The 19,752-nt window shown below is 40.1% G+C and overlaps 1 long non-coding RNA gene across 1 annotated transcript; it reads right to left on the reverse strand.

Annotated features, from left to right (window-relative positions):
• Window positions 1-1,325: 1,325 nt before the first annotated feature.
• Window positions 1,326-11,895, reverse strand: LOC120621645 (uncharacterized). Its single transcript, XR_005658228.1, has 4 exons — window positions 11,675-11,895; window positions 4,844-4,925; window positions 3,906-4,004; window positions 1,326-2,813 (listed from the first exon to the last, which is right to left on the reverse strand). It is a non-coding gene; the product is annotated as an uncharacterized LOC120621645 (long non-coding RNA).
• Between the last annotated feature and the right edge of the window lie 7,857 nt (window positions 11,896-19,752).

The raw sequence follows: 19,752 nt of genomic DNA on the forward strand, positions 1-19,752 counted from the left end.
TTTGGTCACCTGTGAACTAGAGTTGCGCCCTAAGCTAAATACCACTGAGAGTGGGAGGCAGGTTCAATCAACCAGGAGCAGTCACAGCTGGGATGGCCCGAGACAGAATCCTGCCCTGCAGGGAGGCAAGTCTGGACCTGCTCTGACCTCAGCTCAGTGGGTTCTGCCCACTCTGGGTCAGCTTTGGATTTCGCCCAGTTGAGTTGGTGTCAGTGCCATTCTTCCACTTTAGTTTTCTTTGAAGGCAAGCAGAAATTGGAGAGAATAATGTGCAATATAATCTTCGGAAATATATCTTTGCGATTGTAATTCTTGGTAGCTGCATTTCTTTTCTTTTTTATATATAAAAAAAAAATCTGAATCATAAATCAACAACAGCAAAAAGCTTATCAAGTGGTTACATTGGTGGTTGGAAATAGTGCTTTTGCTAAATTAGAAAAAAAAGTGTAACTTGCTTTCATTGGAATGGGAAATTCCACAGGGGCTTGTGAAAAAGTACAAGGGTTTCTTTTGTGTTCTAGGCACTAATTTAAAGAATTCAATTGTTCATGAATCAATAATGCTACAACTATTATAACTTCTGAGAGTAGTCATCCTGTTGGGGTTTATTTCAGTTTAAGGGAGAATATTTTTATTTACTTTAAGGGTAAGAATTAAGTGTGGATTCATGATTGCTTACGGAGGGATGGTTCAGGAACTTTCCCAGTGACTCCATTCAGAATGAGGAGCCAAGCCCAGCCCCTGGGACTATACACTCATGTCCTTCCGGCTATTCTAGCTGAGGGCGGAAGTCCAGGAGCACCTCCTGTCCTGAGATAACTGTTTGGAGCGGGACCAGTTAGAAATATAAAGTGAAAGTACCAGAAGCTCTTGCTGTCCATGTTTCATGTGTAAATTCTTAACTCAGTTTGTTTAGCCCCCTGAATTTCTGCCCTGTGAGGACCTGGCTTTCCCAAAGGGACAGGAGTTTGTTATAGCAACTGCACAACAAAATCAGCCACACTGGAAATTAATTGTATGCGTGTTTAATATCTAAGATATTTAAACATTTCAGTTTCATTCTCATTTTATTTCAGTTCTCCAAAGACACATCTTGGCCAATATTGATTCTAATAGTAAGACATGTCTTAGGTATTTCTCTTTTTAAGAACATGCTCATAATTGAAGTGATTTCTCTTACAAGCTGTGTCTTCCAGATAGCATAGCAGAGATTCAGCATATATCTGTTAAATAAATGAGTAAAGAATAAAGGATAGATTCAATTCTGTTTCAAAATGTTTATTAAGTGCTTTGTCCAGGAAGAATGGACACAAACAGCTGCTCCCAAATCTGGCCAGTCTCATCCTCACACTTGGTGTGTCATCCAGACACGATATGACTCTCCACTAAACAACCCCTCATCTAATCAGTTTTTCCGTAAGAACAACTTTAGGGTGAATTTCTACATATTACACTATGGAGTCTTCATATCTATATAAGGGTTCCTCAACCTGGGCACTGTTGGCATTTTGATCAGATAATTCTTTGTTGTGGGGACTGTCCTGTGCACTATGGGATATTTAGCAGCCTCCTTAGTATCTGTCCACTAGTTGCCAGTAGGAACCCCCTGCCCAAGTTGTGACAATCAAAAATATTTCTAGACATTGATAAATCTCCTCTAGGGGGGGAAAAATTACCCTGAGTTGGAAACCATGAATCTAAATACATGGTTATACCATGTTAAGCAATGCTAAAATTACAAAAAAAAAAACCCAAAACAAAACAAAACCCACCTCCTTTTTTTCCTCTTTAGGGAAGGCATCCTGTAATATTGTTTCAAGGAACATACACTAAATGCACTTTTTTCCTGATAAGCAAGGCTTTTGTTTATGGGAACAATGTGTTGTTTTAGGGCAGAGATTCATAGTTATAAAATTATAAAACTTATAAAAATAATAATTGATTTCTTTCAAAACAGAATAATAGAATAATGAAGACCAAAATGGTCATAATCCTCACTCTAATGAACTCTAACATTGTAAAAGTAAAATTAATAAGTACACATGGTAAAAAATTAATACAAGAAGGTAAAAATAGACAATAAACCTCTCCTTTCTTCTGCTCCTGTCCCCATTTCTCTCCCCAAAGCTAACTACTTTCAGCATTTTTCATGTCAGAGAAAAACAGGTTTGCAGTAAGGAAAGTTTAAGCTTTCCTTTGATTGAATTGGACTAGACATAGGTGTGAACTTTAGGTGGACACAGGCAGTGACTTGCAGCTAAGGCCAATTCTGCACAAATCAGAAAGGAAGACTTGGGCATTGCTTTTGTTAAACAAGTTTGGGACTATTCATTACTTATCTACCCTCCCTAAGAAGGGATAGTCTTCTTTTTCCCATGGTGCCCTGGCTGCATATTTTGGAAATGTAGCTGTTTTTAGTTTAAATCTGATAGAGTTTCACTCACAGAGCAAGCTTGCTGAGACCAGTTTTTTGGCAGAGAGTTGTGTCCCCATCTTTGCGAAGGCTGACCTGTTGTGGTGGTGCCAGGGACTCATTTACTGCCTTTTTCCCTCAGTACACAGGGCACCCACTCTTCCACTGCATTATCGTGTTGTTCTGGAATGAACAATGCGGCCTTTGTCATGCTGCTGAGGTTCCAGCCGGGCCCTGTGAATGGACGCAGGTTTATAGCTAAACGGGCAAACTTCAGTGCAGTAGTTACTGTCCTCTTCTTAAAAGGTGCCTGTGGATTTCAGCAGCTTCTCTCAATGAGTTAGTTCCTCAGAAAAGTCCTGAGTTTCTTTGATGTCCTGAAGCACTTGCAGCTCTTTCTCTGAAAATGTAGACATTGTGAAGAATTCTCTAAGCATGCTTTTTATCCAGTGAATGAATCTCTTTATGTGTCTTAGCCACTAAAGCCCTAAAGTTCAGATGCATACAAGTAAAAAGGGGCATTTGTAAGAGGAAAAAAGATTTCAGGACAACAGAGTGTTTTGATTATCCGTGAACTTTCATGACATTTCCCCTCTTAACATATTACCATTTGTTCATTCACTTATTTGTGTAATCACAGACATTAATTAAACAACAACTGTATGCAGGAGACTTTGTTGGGTGCTGTGCAGGCTACAGGGATCATGGGGAGGGAGCAGATCAGAGCGGTTAAGAGATCGAATTTGGGGATCAGAACACTTGGCAGCTTTCCCTCTCTTGGGCTATGTATTCTTAAGGAAGTCACTTAACCTCTCTCAACCTCAGATTCCACATATGGAAAATCAGAAAAATAATGGAATCAACTTTATAGGGTATGGTGAGAATGCCAAGCATCTTCTTATCGCTCATTTGATGTTTACTTAAAAAAAAAAAAAAAGCAACTTGCTAACTAGAATGAAAAAAAGACATTTACGCAAATAATTATATCATATGTAGTAAAGAACAATAAATGCTTTGAGGCATAGAAAGGAGCATATATAGCACTAGCTACTGTAACAAGCCACAGCCTGTGGTTAAACACAATAGAGGTGGCTTCCTAGGGTGCAGTTGGACACCAAGTAACTGAGGGATCCTGGCTCCTTCCATCTTGTCACCTTTGAGAGCTTCAGAATCATTCACTTCAAGTTATATGAGTGGGAAAAAAGAGTATGTGTGAAATAGTGCTTGGGATATTTCATAGCTGGGTCTGCATATTAGTTATCTATTGTTCTGTAATAAATTGCCCAAATTTAGCAGCTTAAAACAACTCAATTTCTGTGGGTCAGAAATTCTAGAGCAGCCTATGTAGATAGTTCTAGCTGTTGGGTCTCTTGTGAGGCTTCAATCAAGATATGGCTGGACTGCAGTTATCTGAAAACTTGAATGAGGCTGGAGATCCTCTTCCAAGACAGCTTACCACATGGCTTTTGGCAGGTCTCAGATCTTTGCTCACCATTGGCAGGAGGCCTCAGTTCCTTGCCATGTGGACCTCTCCATTGGGCTGTTTAAGTGTCCTTCCAATATGACAGCTGGCTTCCCCAGAGGCAGTGATCTAAGAGGAAGAGCAAGGACTATTCATTACTTATGATGTAGTCTCAGAAGTCACATGTTTCCACTTTCACTGTATTCGTTCATTAGAAGAGAATCACAATGTCCAACCCACACTCAAGGGGAGAGGAATAAGTTCTCGAAAGGAGGAGTAAACAAGAATTTGAGGACCAACTAGATATTGACCACAGAGCTCCCGAAACCTTTGGGATTTCCTAAGAAATAAGAGCAGATAAAGGTAGAAGGAATGTCTGGTTATTTATAAGGAGCCCCTTTCAACCACACTTGAGTTTGTTTTAGTGAGATGACTTTTGGAAAGCACCAAAAGTTGTGGGGCTGGTTGCCAGTGGAAGCGACCATGTAATTAAAGGGTTGGAACTTTCACCTCACTCCTTGTAATCTCTAGTGAGGGAAGAGGGGTTAGAGGTTGAGGTAATTACCAATCATGCCTACATGATGAAGCCTCCATAAAAATCCCTAAGGTATGGGGTTTAGAGAGCTTCCTGGTTGGTGAACACATCCACCAGAAGGAGGGGGGTGCACCCAAATATCACAGGAGCAAAAGCTCCTGTGCCAAGAACCTTTCTGGACCTCGTCCTATGTATCTCTTCATCTAGCTGTTTATCTATATCCTTTAGTATATACTTTACAATATAATAAACTGGTAAATGTAAGTAAGTGTTTCCCTAAGTTCTGTGAGCCATTCTAGCAACTTATCGAACCCAAGGAGGGGTTTATGAGAACCCCAGTTTATAACCAGTCAATCAGAAGAGCGGGTGACAACCTGGGATGGGCAATTGGCATTTGAAGTGAGAGAGCAGTCTTATGGAATAGAGCCCTTACCTTGTGGGATCTGAATGCTGACTCCAGGTAGATAGTGTCAGAACTGGATCCAATTGCAAGAGGCTCAACTCGTGTTGGAGAACTGGATGGTTCGGGGTCACAGAAGTGAGCAGACAAGTAGAGGAAAACAAGGGGTTTTCCTTTTACAGATTCTAATTTCTTCATTGCTCCTCACTATCTGTGTACTTTTGGGCAGTTTACTTAGCCTCTCTGTCTCAGTGTCCTTATCTGTACAATGGGAACAATAATATCCCTTTTAATGGGTTTTAGGAGGATTTGAGAAAACATGCATAAAATACTTAGGACGTAAATGGTAGCTCCGGTGTTCAGTGGAGCCTCTTTATGGTGAATGAAGAAACAATTCACTCAAAATTACATAGGAAGTTAGAAATTGGATTAGAACCAGCATGAACAAGGCATAGGGGTCAGAAATATCACCTGGATCTGGAACAGAGGTGGCAGAGAAAGGTTTGGGCAGAGAAGGGTGGGGCAACACCAGCGCTGGAAAGTGGGGGAGGAGCTTGAGCTTGACGCGGTGAAGAGGAGGCTAGGATCCTAAATTCTAGGACAGGGTGATGTTTCATGCAAACACATTCTGAGATTCAGTTGCAAACAGATGAATGATATAATAAAGATAATAGACTTTGAATCAAGACTAGGAATAGTCATTCAACGACCAAGCTCAGTGGAGAAAGAGCTACTAAAAAGTATGCAGACGATTTTCATCATTTTCAACCTGTAGTCAAGGAAACTAGGAGACTGAAAAAGATATCACCAAAGAAATGCTGTTTTGACATTATCTATAAAAGAAAAGAGGGGAACCAGCTACGTATTCTGTGCCCATGTTCCCATGGCAGCACGTGTCTCTATGGATGATTATGCCCATACAGCATGGTTGTGATCATGTCTGTGTGTGTCTGTGTGTGAGTGTGTGTGTGTGTGTGTGTGTGTGTGTGTGTGTGTGTGTGGGCAGATGTGCAATCCCCATACCCGGTTCACATGGTATTGCAATTGGGAGAAAAGGTATAAGCACATGGTCCCCTGAAGTATCCTACAGGTGGATGAAAAATTCCCAGGAGCTTTTTTTCCCTGAAAGCTCCCAAATTTATACTCAAGCCCAGACTTCTTTTTTGAGCTCCAGACTTAACTCTGACCTGCTTAGCAGACATTTTTATTTGGATGTCACATAGACATCTCAAACTTCACATCCAAATCTAAAATCGTAATTAAGAACACTTTCCTTCTTAGCTGTTTTTAAAAATCTAATCTTCATCTTAGTAAATGACACCACATCCATCCAGGTATTCAATCCAAAAATCTAAACCTTGTTTTTTTCTCCTCCTGCCTCACCAAGTCCTGTTGTTTTAATATACCAGATAGAAGCAGCAGTCTTTTTATAACCTAATATCAGAAGTGACATACCATCACTTCTGCATGTTCACTAGAAGTAAGTCATTAAATCCAGACCACACTCAAAGAAAGGGGATTCTGTGTTTGGGAACCATTTTAGAGGTGGGGCACAACATCCCACCAGCGTTAGGGCGAGCTACATGGGATCACGCTGATCCTGCTGCAGTGCTCCAAGGCTCGCCAAGAGCATCTCTCCTTACTTTGCCACATGGCCTAGTGGAAGCAGTTTTCAGTGTTTCTTTTGGACTCCAGTGCTTGGCTTAGGGCCTAGCAATGACATGCCGAACCGAATTGAATTGTATATTACTAAGCCATGGCCAGATTATAGAAACAGTGCTGATGGTTGGGACTAAACTGAGTTGCTTTTTTAGATTTCAGCTACTGTGGCGAATGGGCTGTGGAGTAGCATCTCAGAGGTCATTTTGGGTCAATATAGAAAGTATCAGCTGGAACCTGGGATCTCGAATGCGTGCAAATGGAAAGTATTCTGGGTAGGAGTGGGGTAGGCATAGAAAGAACTGAGGACATGGGGTCAGATGGACTTGCTTTGGAAGCCAGCCTTAGCACTAACTCCCTGTAGGAGCCTTTGGCAATTTGTGTCATCAGTATATTAATGCCTGAGACTCATCACTGAAAGAAAATAATAAAATCTACCTTTAGTGGTGGCGTGAGAATCAAATAAGGTATCTTAAACATAAGTACCTGGCATACAGGAGGCACAAAACACACTTCCCTTCCCTCTCTTCTAAATAAGGGATTCTCAAAGCTTAGAGTACATAAGAGTCACCTGGGACATGCAGGCCCCCCAACAATCTTCTCCAATAGCCTGCAGATGGGGCCCAGGAATCTGCATGTTTAAGTAGGGCCACAGGTGATCTGATGAAGTGATCACACACAACCACACATTGGATAGCACTGTCCCAGAGGAATTAGGAGCTAGAGAAAAAAAAATAGAAATCAAAGGGTAAGATCTCAAATGAATACTAGGGGTCCCTTCCTGACAATTTGATTTTCCAAGTAGATGAGGAGGGATTGTAGGAGCAGCCAGATCATTTTCAGAGATGTCAGCCCCAGTGAATACAGATGCACACACCAGTGTACAAACACCTCCTGTTTACATACAAACAGGCATCTGTGTTGTCCAAAACATAAGGAGGCCAATAAACCACATTTATAGCAAAAGCCTTGTTTTTAGGTTGAATCAATGTAATCTCCTTGTGTAAGAGCAGATGAAGAAACTAGGGGATACAGAAGCTGTGCTTTCCCGAAATCCATAGTTGCTCATTCATTTGTTGCTTCTTTAGTTCATTTATTCCTTCATGAATTGAATTGCCTGTTAAGTTACATAATACATAAAAGTACAGTACATGTTCTCTGCCCTCAAAAACAGATGTTAAATGTGACTATTTGAATCTCTACAAAGGACAAAAGTACGGAATGAGAGGAAAGGACAGATTGCGCAGTAGAGCTAAGTTCTGTAGCTGCAGGGATTTGAGAGATTTGGGTCCATAAAGGTTTCTGGAACCTTCGGGAAACTGGGCTGAGACTTGAAAAGGGGGTTTGAACAGATAGAGTGAGGGGAGGGTATCCTAGCTTTCCCCATTTATTGAATACTTCTCTTTTATTGTTTTGTGAAGCGTTATATAGCCTTTAGTCTGTTTTTAGACATGTTACTAAATTTTATTGTTCAAACCAGTACCTTGCACTTTATTGTTAATTATAACATGTTCTATTTCCTGGGAAAACTGGGTACTCCTGGTTTTTTCTCTTCTGGATTTTTTTTTATGTGTGCGTGTGTGTGTAATTTCACCTGTGTATTTTCTCAAATACATTTCAAAATGAACTTCTGATCTAAAAAAAATCCATTAACATAAAGCATGTGATTTGATTAAGGAACTAGGGAGGAATTCAAGTTGCTGTCGTACATGCTTTTCCTATTTAAAACCTCAGGAACTCCTTTTAGGCTCGCTTAGGTGCAGGCCTGGCACCCTGGACAAGCTTGTGTAGTCATCCAATCTTGGTGACTCAGAGGAGTATTGTCACCACAAAACCAGGACAGTTCTATGTCTAGAAACTTCTACACCACAATGGCTACTCTAGCGGGCAGGATTAAACTCCAGGCCGTTGCCAGGCACCACAATGATAAAATCAGTGCTTCTCCCAGCATGATTCCCGAATCAAGTAAAAGGAGAAGGAGAGACGGGTTTCGCCTGCGGAGTTCAGACACTGCCCAGCTCTGCAGGTCTCTCCAAATAGCTCCAGTGGATTATGTGGGGTTCTGTGGAGATGCTTGTTAAAGAGAAAAGGTGCTAACGTGTATTAAGCTCCTGTTATGTGCCAAGTGTTTTACATATGTCAGTCCTTAAACCTCACACCTGCTCTGTGTTTAAGTATATTATCTACCTGTTTTTTTTATCTTTTTGCTATAATTCCATAGGCAATATTATTATGTAATACATGTAATATGAAACATAAAAACATATTAAATTAAGTGCCAAAGGTTAACACATTGACACAGAACAGTTGTTGATCTATTTGACTTCGGTGTCCGTGCCTTTACTCATCTATCAAACTGTCTGGCACTCACACTGAGCCCAAGGTGACAGGAATACAAACATACGTGTCAGTGTATGGACACCTCCTGTCTACATACAAACAGACACTTGTATTATCTATAACCAGGAGATCTGGTTTGTAAACATTTACCAACATACCACTGGGTGGTATCCATACAGGTGTTGTCATGAATTCCCTAAATTAGGAAATACACAAACCACAAGGACCAAAGAATATCTTCTGTAAGACCAGGAGTGCTGTCCACTCAACTGAGACTTTGCGGGGGAGAGTAGAAATCAGGAAAACAAAGTATGCTGGGACATGGGTAAGGTGAGTAGGAAAGACTCCTTTCATTAGAAGAACTCTGTCATTCATAAGACTGTGGCACACAGACTCTTGTGTGAGCTTCCCAGTCATTCTGGAAGGTAGCATCTTTGCCCTCAAGGAAAAACAAGCCTAATATCTTATGCTTACAGTGCCCAGATGACAGAAGCCCTGAAGAATGGCTAATGTTTTTTCCAGAATACTTGTGCTTCCTGAGCCCCAGTGCTGATGGCCACACAACAGTAGCCCTGGTTGGTGAGGTGTGTGAACACACACTGATAGCAGGTCATGGCATGGGATCTGGCTGGCTTTCTTTAACTTATTCTGTATGACTCCTGATTTGGACACTGCCAGGCCATTGCCCCAGTGAGTATGCACTGGTTTGTTTGCATGACTGTCACCAAAGGTCAGATTTACCTCTTACGAATATGGTGTCTGAAAACGAATAAGACAGAATAATTGGTCAAAGGGTCATAAAGGAAACTTGAAATTATATATCTCTACTCCAATGCCACAAATATTTTTTCTCACTCTTCTGTTTATCTTTTAATTTTGTTAAAGTTATATTTTTGGCCATATTAATATTTTACATTCTTTTATAGAAAAATCTGATCCATTCTTTCATGGCTTCTGGGTTTGGGGTCTTGTTTGGATATTTTTAAATGTCGATAAAGTAATTGGCAAGCCTTGAGGGGAAAAAAAGCCTTGAAAATTTGACTGATCAATGTCATAAAGAGACAGTCAGCATTTACTTAATATTTCACTAGATATTCTATTATGTATGGAAGCGAAACAAAAAATACTTTTCCAATAAGATTAATGAATGCTTTTTACAGATCATGGAAGAAAATGCAGAGTATAAAGCTGTATTTAGCCTTCCGTGTGCTGTAGACATGCAGGGGAGCGGAGCGAGGGAGCCAAACAGGAAACCGAAAGGGTGTCTTAACATGTATATTTTCATTTGCTATGGAGCCAAAAATTTGCACTGCCTTGATCTGTCTTTATTTGCCATGTACAAATAACAGTGACCACTGCTTTCCAGATTAGGCTTATTCCAGCTTTCTCTTTACATGTTTTAGATAATGTGTGTAACATTTCTCTAAAGGGACCAAAGTGTGATCTGGTTGGTGTTTAAGTCCTTTAAATGGTAACAAATTATGCTGTTATTTTGGAAGGAATTGGTTATTCTCTGAGAAACTTGGGGTATATTCATTGGTTCTCAAAAAATTATTTTGCCTTTACTTAAAATGTTAAAATCTTTATGCTTCTTTTCCCCTAAGATAGTTTTTTTACTTTAATGTTAGCAATGACAAAAGGAAATGTGAATGTCTAAACGCTGATTAAATATCATTCCTCAACCAGAGAACTCAAATTTAATTACTCAAAATACCTTCTTTTAATTAGGATGCCCAGTTCATGGGTATATAATTGCTTAAAATATCTCATAATAGAATGAGAGAGAAAAAAAGAGACTTCCATTTGCAGCATTTTAGGACTCTATCTGTAAGAATTACAGTGTAGAGCAAAAAATCCTCAGAGAAAACCCTAAAAGCAGTTATTATGGAGAGCATTATGCATAAGAGAGAAAGGAGCATTGTGGGAGCCATGCTGCATGGTAAAATACAGGTTAAGATCATTGGAAAGGAGGCAAGAAACAATACTTCTGATTTCAGATGTCTATATGCCATTTCCTAAGCAGTGGGCAATAAAGAAAGTGAACTTGCTATCTAACACCTAGAAGTAAATATGACCTCATGGGCATTCCTGAGACTTGATGTGGAGACTTAATACAATACCAGAAGGAAGGAATAGATTTTGTCTAAGAAAAAGAGACTTAGGAAGATAAGTATGAGTATAATTCAAAAACTCATATGCTGGAGATAGCTAGGTGCAGACAAAGGTCAGAAGCAGCACAGAGGTGGGCAACATACTAACCTACCAGCTTACTGGGCAACTTGAACGTTTGACCATTACTCCAAGTCTCTGTCAATTCAAACACATAGGTGTAAGTCACAGGTGTCATGCTGTGGAGTTCTGTCTCTATTCAGTGGAGAGCCACCTGAATTTCTGATCTATTGGAGAAATGATCTATTGGGGACTATTTTAAGAAGATAGATTAGGGTGAAGAATTAGGTTAGCAGCAGTGGAAATTGAAAAGCATCGATAGAGTACATACTGCATGCCAGGCAGGCTAACAGTAGGCCCTAGAGATGCAGAGTGTAGAGACACGACAAGTAAATGCTGCAAAAGTGACACCCAAACTGGGAAACAATGGAATGTACAGGAAGGAACAGTTTGTTCTGCTTGGGGTTGGTGGAAGGGGAGCTTCAGAGAGGTGATATCTGAGCTTGTCCTTGGAGGAATAAAAAAATGTTACAGGCATGGGGGAGGTACAAAAGCAAGGGCAGTCAGGCAGAGGGAATAGCATGGATAAACGCATAGAAGCATAAATGTGCCTGACATAGTCTGGAAAGAATGAGTCACTGCAGGTGTGAACACAGGGCATTGGGCTGGAGGCATGGCTGGCTGGAGAGAGCCTACCTGACTGTGAAGGTCTTGTAAGTCCTTCTGGTGGCACTGGGGATCCTTTAGAGAGTTTTCAGCAAGGCTGAGACCTATCAGACTTAGGCGAATCTGTGACGATGAGCAGCAGTGCAGAGAATTGATAGGGTGTGAGAAGCTAAAGGCAGACAGGTCAGTTAGGAGACCATTGCCTTTAGATGAGTGGAATGGTAAGTTCCTGCGCTAGTAAGGCAGAAGCAGTGCAAATAGGAAACAGGAAACAGATGGAAGAAATAAAACTTGGTGACTAATTAGAGATGGACCGTAAAAGTTTCTGACCCATTGGGTGATCTATGATGTCATTAACTGAAAGGCAGAAATATAGCAGGGAGAATGTAGGAGGCAAGGATGAGTCTGGTTTGGGACATAGCGAATGCTCCAGTTATCTATTGCAGTATGATAAATGACCCCAAACTTAGTGGCAAACAAGATAACCATTTTATTATGCAGTAGGGGTGGCTCATCTCTGCTCCCCAATCAGGAGCTTCCTCTGAAAGACTGGGGATGACTCAGAGGGCAGGGACTGGAAAAGCTGGAGCTACAGAAGCCACTTGTTTTCACTCATGTATTGGCACCTTGGTAGAAAGGACTGGAAGGCTGGACATAGCCAGAACTGTGGTTTGAAATGCCTACATATGGCTTTCCCTGTATGGCAGCCTCAGAAGTCAAACGTCTCACATGGTGGCTTAGTGTACCTGTGAACAGTGGCTTTTTATGACTTCACCTTGGAAGTCTGACTTCTGCCTTGGTCTATTGGTCTAAGCAGTCACAGGCTCACCCAGATTCGAGGGGTGGGGGACACAGAATCTCCTCTTAATAGGAGGAGTGTCAAAAAGTTTCAGACCATGTTTCAAAACCACCACAATAAGTTCGAGGAAATAAAAACAAGAGGACAAATTTGAGACGCTAATAGACTCTGCAGATCTCAGCAATTGATTGAATATTAGGTTAAGGAGGAAAGAAGCCTCAAAGATGGATATTAACATTAACATTTCCCACATTTTAATATTTTTGTGAGGAAAAGAAGCAGACTTAGAATAAGACAACCTGGGTTTCAATATCAGCTTCCTTGCGTATTGACAATTTGACCATAGGCACATTACTTAATATCTCTGCCCCATTTCAATGGGTTTAATGATAGTTACCTACTACAAAGTGTTGGTGAGGATTCTAGTTAAGATATGTGAAGTTCATGAAACAGTACTAGGCACAAAGCACCCTCAATACTTGTTAGCAACTATGATTTACAAAGCATTCCACATGTATTATCTCATTTATTCCTCTCTAATGCTGTTTTGCCATTTGATGTAGCTGTTCTCATTACCATCATTTAACGGATGAAGGAACATGACCCTGAGAGGTTAGGTAACATTCTCAAGGTCACACAGCTGGGAAGTGACAAAGCTGGAACTCAGAGGCCTGCTTTCCTGCTTCCCTAGATTCGGCTCTTCCCACAGCATTGCAGCTGCTCCCCAGGCAAGAGTATGCTCAGGCCCACTCCCGTGCCCACCCACACTGTGGGATTAGCTTCCTGGCAAAGCCACTGTGTTTCTGGCACTGATGCTGTCCTCCTGGGAGACGCCACTATGGCTGCCTCTGCTCTCGCCCACCACTGGCATGTCTGAAATTTACTAGAAGCAAGAAGCAGACAACTGTGACAGCAGGTGTGACTCCTGCAGGGACCAAGCCTCCCTGCTTGAAATCTCCAGACTATTGTGTTTGCTCTGGAATGGGGGTGGGGTGAGGCATAGCCCTTCCCCCAAACCCAATTAGAACCCAGGACTGGACACAGTAATACACCATGCGCTCTTTTGAGATCTAGCACAAAACAGATGCTAGGCCCAGATGTTCCTGCACTCTTTCCTGGCTGGAGGGAGAGGCCCAGATGGCTGTGGGGGGAGTGCCGAATAAAGACAGGCCTGCCTTTCACCCCCAAAATACAACACAAGCCAGCACCCTGGTGAAGGCTGTCAGCTTTAGTGGTGGTACCAGCAGGGCTGGGTCTCACTCCCTGGGCTCTCTGGCCAAGCTCATTACTTTTTTCCCATCCTAACCCACCCCATCCTCCTATTCTAAGTGTTTGACATCAAACAGGGAAATATTCAGAACAATGATGCGTTTTCCTACTTGAATAGCCTAAAACATCGACACATCTGAGAGAAAATGAATCTCTCAAACTGTCAGAGCCCCTGAAACTGCCTGGAAAGGAATAACAATGTCCCCTGCTTTCTGTTAAAGGTCACCCTCTAGGCTCTGAGGAATTTTTCCTGAATTACAAAGGAGGGACAGCTCAAATGCCTGTCATAACACACTTCAGAAAACAAGGAGTAACCAGAAGTTCCCATTCATCTAAGGACTCTTTGAAAATCCTGCCTTGGGTGGAGTGACATTTGGTAACAATAAAAACAGTTCACTTGGCGGGTGGCCCCGGGTATGGCTGACTGGTAGATTCTCCCCTCCAGGGATTGTGTCTCCCCTCTCACGGCTTTCAGGAAGTTCCCAAGAATGTCAGGAACCCTGTCTGGCCTTGGTGGCCCAGCCCACACCCTTGTGCAGGCTTTCTCTCCACCTACATCAAAAGGGAAGGGCCCTCTGAAACAGAACTGTCTTCTGAAGACCAGTGGGCCTTCTTCGCCTTTCCCCACAGTTTAAGCTGACCCTCAGTTTAGGAAGAGTCACCAGGCATAACTGCTTACAGATTTGTGTGTTTACAAGGAGTTTTTTAGGTTCCTGCCCAATTCAGATTCTGAGGGATGGAATCCTGGATGGCAAAACCAAACAACATCACACCAGTTATGTAGCAACAGGCCTGAATTAACAAAACTAGTCTTCTTTACACATTTTTTAAAGCTCTAAAACAACTACTAATACTTGTAATATACTTTTAACAAAATATGCAAGTTACTTTTTATAATTAACATCTCATGATTTGTAGATTCTTATGGAGGTGGTAGGGAATTTTACCTCCTTTCCCTCTTCCTCTGAAAATGTAATTTTGACTTTTTTATTGGGGGGGGGCGGTCATAGCTGGCAGAACTTAAATATAATATAGAACTGAAGTAGGGTAGAATTGTTTTTCTACTGGGTTGGTTCACTGGCAATAATGTTCAAAGAAAGATGAAGGAACACCCCACGTGACCGTGTTGCGGTGGGCCGCCCTTTGTTGCTGTCACTGAATTCTTGTAACAAGTCTAACAACTTTGGTTTGATTGGTGCAATAAGAAATGTCAGCATGGCATTGATTTATAAACTACTCTGTGGCCTAGAAAGGAAATTTTCAATATATTTATAAATATATTATAAAATACATATTTTATATTCATGTATATGAAATATAAATATACGTAAATGTAAAATATACTATATTTACAATATAAATAAATACATAATACAAAATAATGAATTCAGTTAATATTCTTTTCCTTTTCTTCAAAACAGTGCCTCCTTGTAACCAAGAAACTGTCCTAGTTGTTTAGCCAACCACTTTTATTTGCCTATTAAAATTTTCGTCATGGCTTCAAAAACAAGATAATGAAACCCCACATCTACCTGTTGTTTTATAAATTTCAAAGCACTGTCTAATCAATTTTCTTCTCCAATTTGATCCTTAAGATCACCTGTGTCTTAGGCAGAACTAAATATAACTATTCTTGCTTCATGGATTAGAAAACTGATGTCTATATAGATGAGATGACCTGCTCCAAGACCTGCTTTGGGGTTAGAAACCAGATTTTTTAGTATTTGGTTCAGTGTTTGGTCCAAGCTGCCTTTCCAGAGGTTGTCAGGATTTTTTTTAGCCTCCTGAGCGGGGGGATTACTGTTAGACGATGTGAGTCAAATTGTCTGTAAGTCTAGGATCATTTCACTTCAGACAGGCAGACAGACACACACACACATACACATACACATATCCCCATATGAATTCTTAAAAATTTTGTGTCGATTTTATTTTATTTATTTTTTGATAAGCTGAGAATTTAAGTGCTTATTATGAAAGGAATATTATTCTGTGACCTGGTGTGATGGTTGAAGTTTCTTGTGGCCAGGTGTGCTTTGTGGGTGTAAAGTACGCGGCACACAGGTGAATAAGGAACATTGGAGTGATTGGACAGCTCCTAAGGAAGCTGGGGCTAAGTTTTCAGAGGACTCAAGATTTCCAAGAAGGTTGGAAGGATAGTTCGGCTAGACTTGACTGAGCCATCCTACTGGGGTAGAGTTGGAATCAGTATTCCCAGATCAGGCAAGAGTGCATGAGTTCCTTAGTCATGTTACATACTCAGAGAAGTATGTAACATGACTAAGGAAACTCCCAGGCTCACTCCTGGTGCTCCCCTGACCAGGTCCTACGTGTAGGAGACAAAGGGAGTGATAGCCAATAGAGGTGATACCCCACTTAAGTAGAAAGGCCCCTCCCTCTTGTCCTGTTCCAGTCAAGAGGCCAGTGTGTGTTGGGAGGCTGGCGTGAAGAGACACTCTCAGAGTGTGCACACTTGACATGTAGGTCTGGCAGCAGTGGCATTTTATTTGGTGAGCCCTGTATTTAAAATGTTTCTAAACTACCACGTCTTTAGAAGGGGCCTGGACTCCATAGTTTGTTTTAGGTTTGAGCATTATTTATTGTCTTTTCCTTAATAACAACTTTATTGAGATATAATTCACATAAAAAATAATAAAAATTCACTATTTTAATGTGTAGAATTCAGTGGTTTTTTACTACAAGGTTGTGCACTGATCATAATTAAGAAACACTTTCATCACTTCAGAAACCTTGTACCCATTTGTAGTCACTCCCCAGTCCCCATTTCCTGCCTCCGGGCCCTCACAACCACCAATCTACTTTATGTTTCTATGGCTTTGCCTACTTTGGACATTTCCTATAAATGGAATATTAGCTTTGGCCTTTTGCATCTGGCTTCTTTCACTTAGCATAATATTTTCATTGTTGGTTAATGTTGTAGCATGTATCTGTACTTCATTCCCTTTTATGGCTGAATAATCTTCCATTGTATGGATATACTGCATTTTGTTTATTCATAAATTGATGGACATTTGGGTTGTTTCTACTTTCTGCCTATTATAAATATGTCCATCAATTTATGAATAAACAAAATAGTGGCCATTCGAATAGGACATTTGTGTATAAGTGTTTGAACATATCTTTTCCATTTCTGGGGTATATAACTATGAAGGGGATTGCTGGGTCATATGATGACTCTGTATTTAACTTTTTGAAGAACTGCCAAACTGTTTATAAAGTGGCTGCATCATTTTATAATCCTACCAGCAATAAATGAGGGTTCCAGTTTCTCCACTTCCTGGATAACAATTTTTTATTTTGCCATCTAGTGGGTATGAAGTGATACTTCATTGAGATTTTGATTTGCATTTCCCTAATGACCCATGATGTTGAGAATCTTTCATGTTTAATTGGTCATTTGTATAGCTTCCTTGGAGAAATGTTTATTCATATTCTTTGCTCATGTTTTGATTGGACATTTTGTAATTGATGAGTTTATGAGTTGTCTCATATGATTTGTAAATATTTTCTCCAGTGGATTGACTTTTCACTTTCTTAATGGTGTTCTCTGAAACACATAAGTTTTAAATCTTGATGAAGTCCAATTAATCTATGTTTTCTTTTGTTTCTTGTGTTTTAGGTGTCATATCTAAGAAACCATTGCCTAATCTAAAGGGACAAAACTTTACACCTATGTTTTATTTTTAAGAGTTTTATAGTTTTCAATCTTATGCTTAGGTCAGCGATCAATTCTGAGTTAATTTTTGTAAGATATAAAGAAGGGGTCCAAATTTATTCTTTTGCATATGGTTATCCAGTTGTCTAGCATCATTTGTTGTGAACACTATTCTTTTCCCATTGGATTGCCTTGGCATTCTTGACCAACTGACCATAGTTGAAGGGGTCTATTTCTAGAATCTCAATTTTAATCCATTGATCTATGTGTCTGTTTTTATGCCAGTACCACAATGTCTTGCTTTACTATAGCTTTGTAGTATGTTTTGAAACTAGGACATGTGAGTCCTCCCACTTTGTTCTTCTTTTTAAAGATTATTTGGCTATTCTGGGCCCCTTGCATTTCCATATGAATTTTAGGATTAGCTTCAATTACTACAAAAAATAAGAAGAGGAGGAGGAGGAGGAGGAGGAGGATGAGGAAGAGGAGGAAGAGGAGGAAGAGGAATAGGAGAAGGAGAAGGAGGAAAGAAAAAAAAGAAAAGAAAAAGGCACCTGGGGATATTGATATACTGTTGAGTTGATTCTGTAAATCAATTGAGGAGATATTGCCATTTTAATGATATTAAGTGTTCTAATCCATGAATATGCAATGTCTTTCTACTTACTTAGATATTCTTTAATTTCTTTCAACAGTATTTTGTAGTTTTCCGTGTAAAAGCCTTACACTTAAAAAAATTCTTCAGTAATTTATTCTTTTTGAGCGTAGAATGGGAATAGAGCAAGTTAAAACACTACAAAGCTTGCTATTGTCACAGAGATTCAGCCATTTTTCTTGAATAAATGTTCTTTCAATTTTTATAAGCCATTGGTTAATTTTCAGAGTTCTGAAACAGTTGACTTTGACAAGTTTTGCCAGTGTTCTCATCTTTTTTTTTTTTATGGAGTGGATATTCAGAAGTGTTTATTCCAACATACCAGAATCAGAACTTCCTGTTTACAACACTGCCTTATTTATACTTCCTGCCTTATTTATACTGATGGTCTTTACATGTTTAGGTTACCTCCCTCGTCTCTGAGGACATTTGAGTTTAGGGTAAGTTGTAGAGAGAGGCAGGTGTGACAAAGAGGTATGGTAAACAAAGAGGTATGACTCAGGAGCTCATTGGGTCATAGAGCCTCTTGGTGGCTGTCAAGGTTACATTAACAGACAGATATGTTGGGCCAAAATTCCCATTACTGAGGCTACGAGTAGTATAACTGAGATGTTAGAAGTTGTTCCTCAGTGATTAGAAGTGATAAAGTATGAAATGTCCAATAATAAGGCATATTTTTCATGTTTCTTGGTAGATGCTCAAACCAAGAGAGATATCATTAAACCTCAAATCTAGGAATGCCAAATGCATTACAAGTGTCAACTTTAATTAGTTCATAGTTATAACCTGGAGCTCAGTGTTGAGTAGACTCTGTGATCAAATGTGGCTTTAGTGCCAATTACTGTAGGTCCAGCCAGAAAATAGTGGCCACTCAAATAGGATGAATGAAGAGAATTTAATAAAGTGATTATTTTGGAAGCTGTGGGTCAAGTTAAAGGAAGTCAGTAAGAGATGGTGCTGTACTTTCGAAGAAATAGTGATTACCACTCTAAGGCCTAAAGAATTGATTAAAGAAGTGAGAGTTTTAATGATTGACAAAGAGTTCTTCTTGTGTGTATTTTATAGTACCATAACTGAGATTAACTGCAGTAGAATCAGTACCAAACAATTTAAAAATCAGTCCTTAAAAATTTCAGAATTTCTTGATTGAAAATACATGGGAATATTTTTAGAGCTAAATACAATTTATTATTAACCTTTTCTATCAAATATTTCAACTCCATCTATTATAGTGAGAGATTCTATATTACCAAGGAGTTTCACTATAGACTTCATTATCTTGCTTAATTCTCACATTGCAAAGATTGAAATTCTCCAACACCACCATCACTTCTAACAGCCACTGCAAGTTTGAGGTTCCCCAAGAGCACTCTAAGGTCTGATAATTTGATAGAAGTACTCACAGAACTCACTGAAAGCTCTTACACTCATGGTTATGGTGTATTACAGTGAAAAGGATACATATTAAAATCGGAAAAGAGGCATATAGGGCAGAGTCCAGGAGAATTTCAAGCATGAGCTTCCAGTTGTCCTCTCCCAGTGGAGTTGCAGACAGTGCTAACTTCCCTCAGTACTGATACGTGATGATACACATGGAATATCGCCAGCTAGGATGCTTTTGGTGTCCAGAGTTTTTATTGAGCTTGGTCATATAATCATGGTTGGTAGCCCACATAGCTGACCTTAGTCTCTATCCTCTCCAGAAATCA

This window comes from Pteropus medius, unplaced genomic scaffold (genome assembly GCF_902729225.1).
Source record: "Pteropus medius unplaced genomic scaffold, Ma_sr-lr_union100, whole genome shotgun sequence".
Lineage (NCBI taxonomy): Eukaryota > Metazoa > Chordata > Mammalia > Chiroptera > Pteropodidae > Pteropus > Pteropus medius.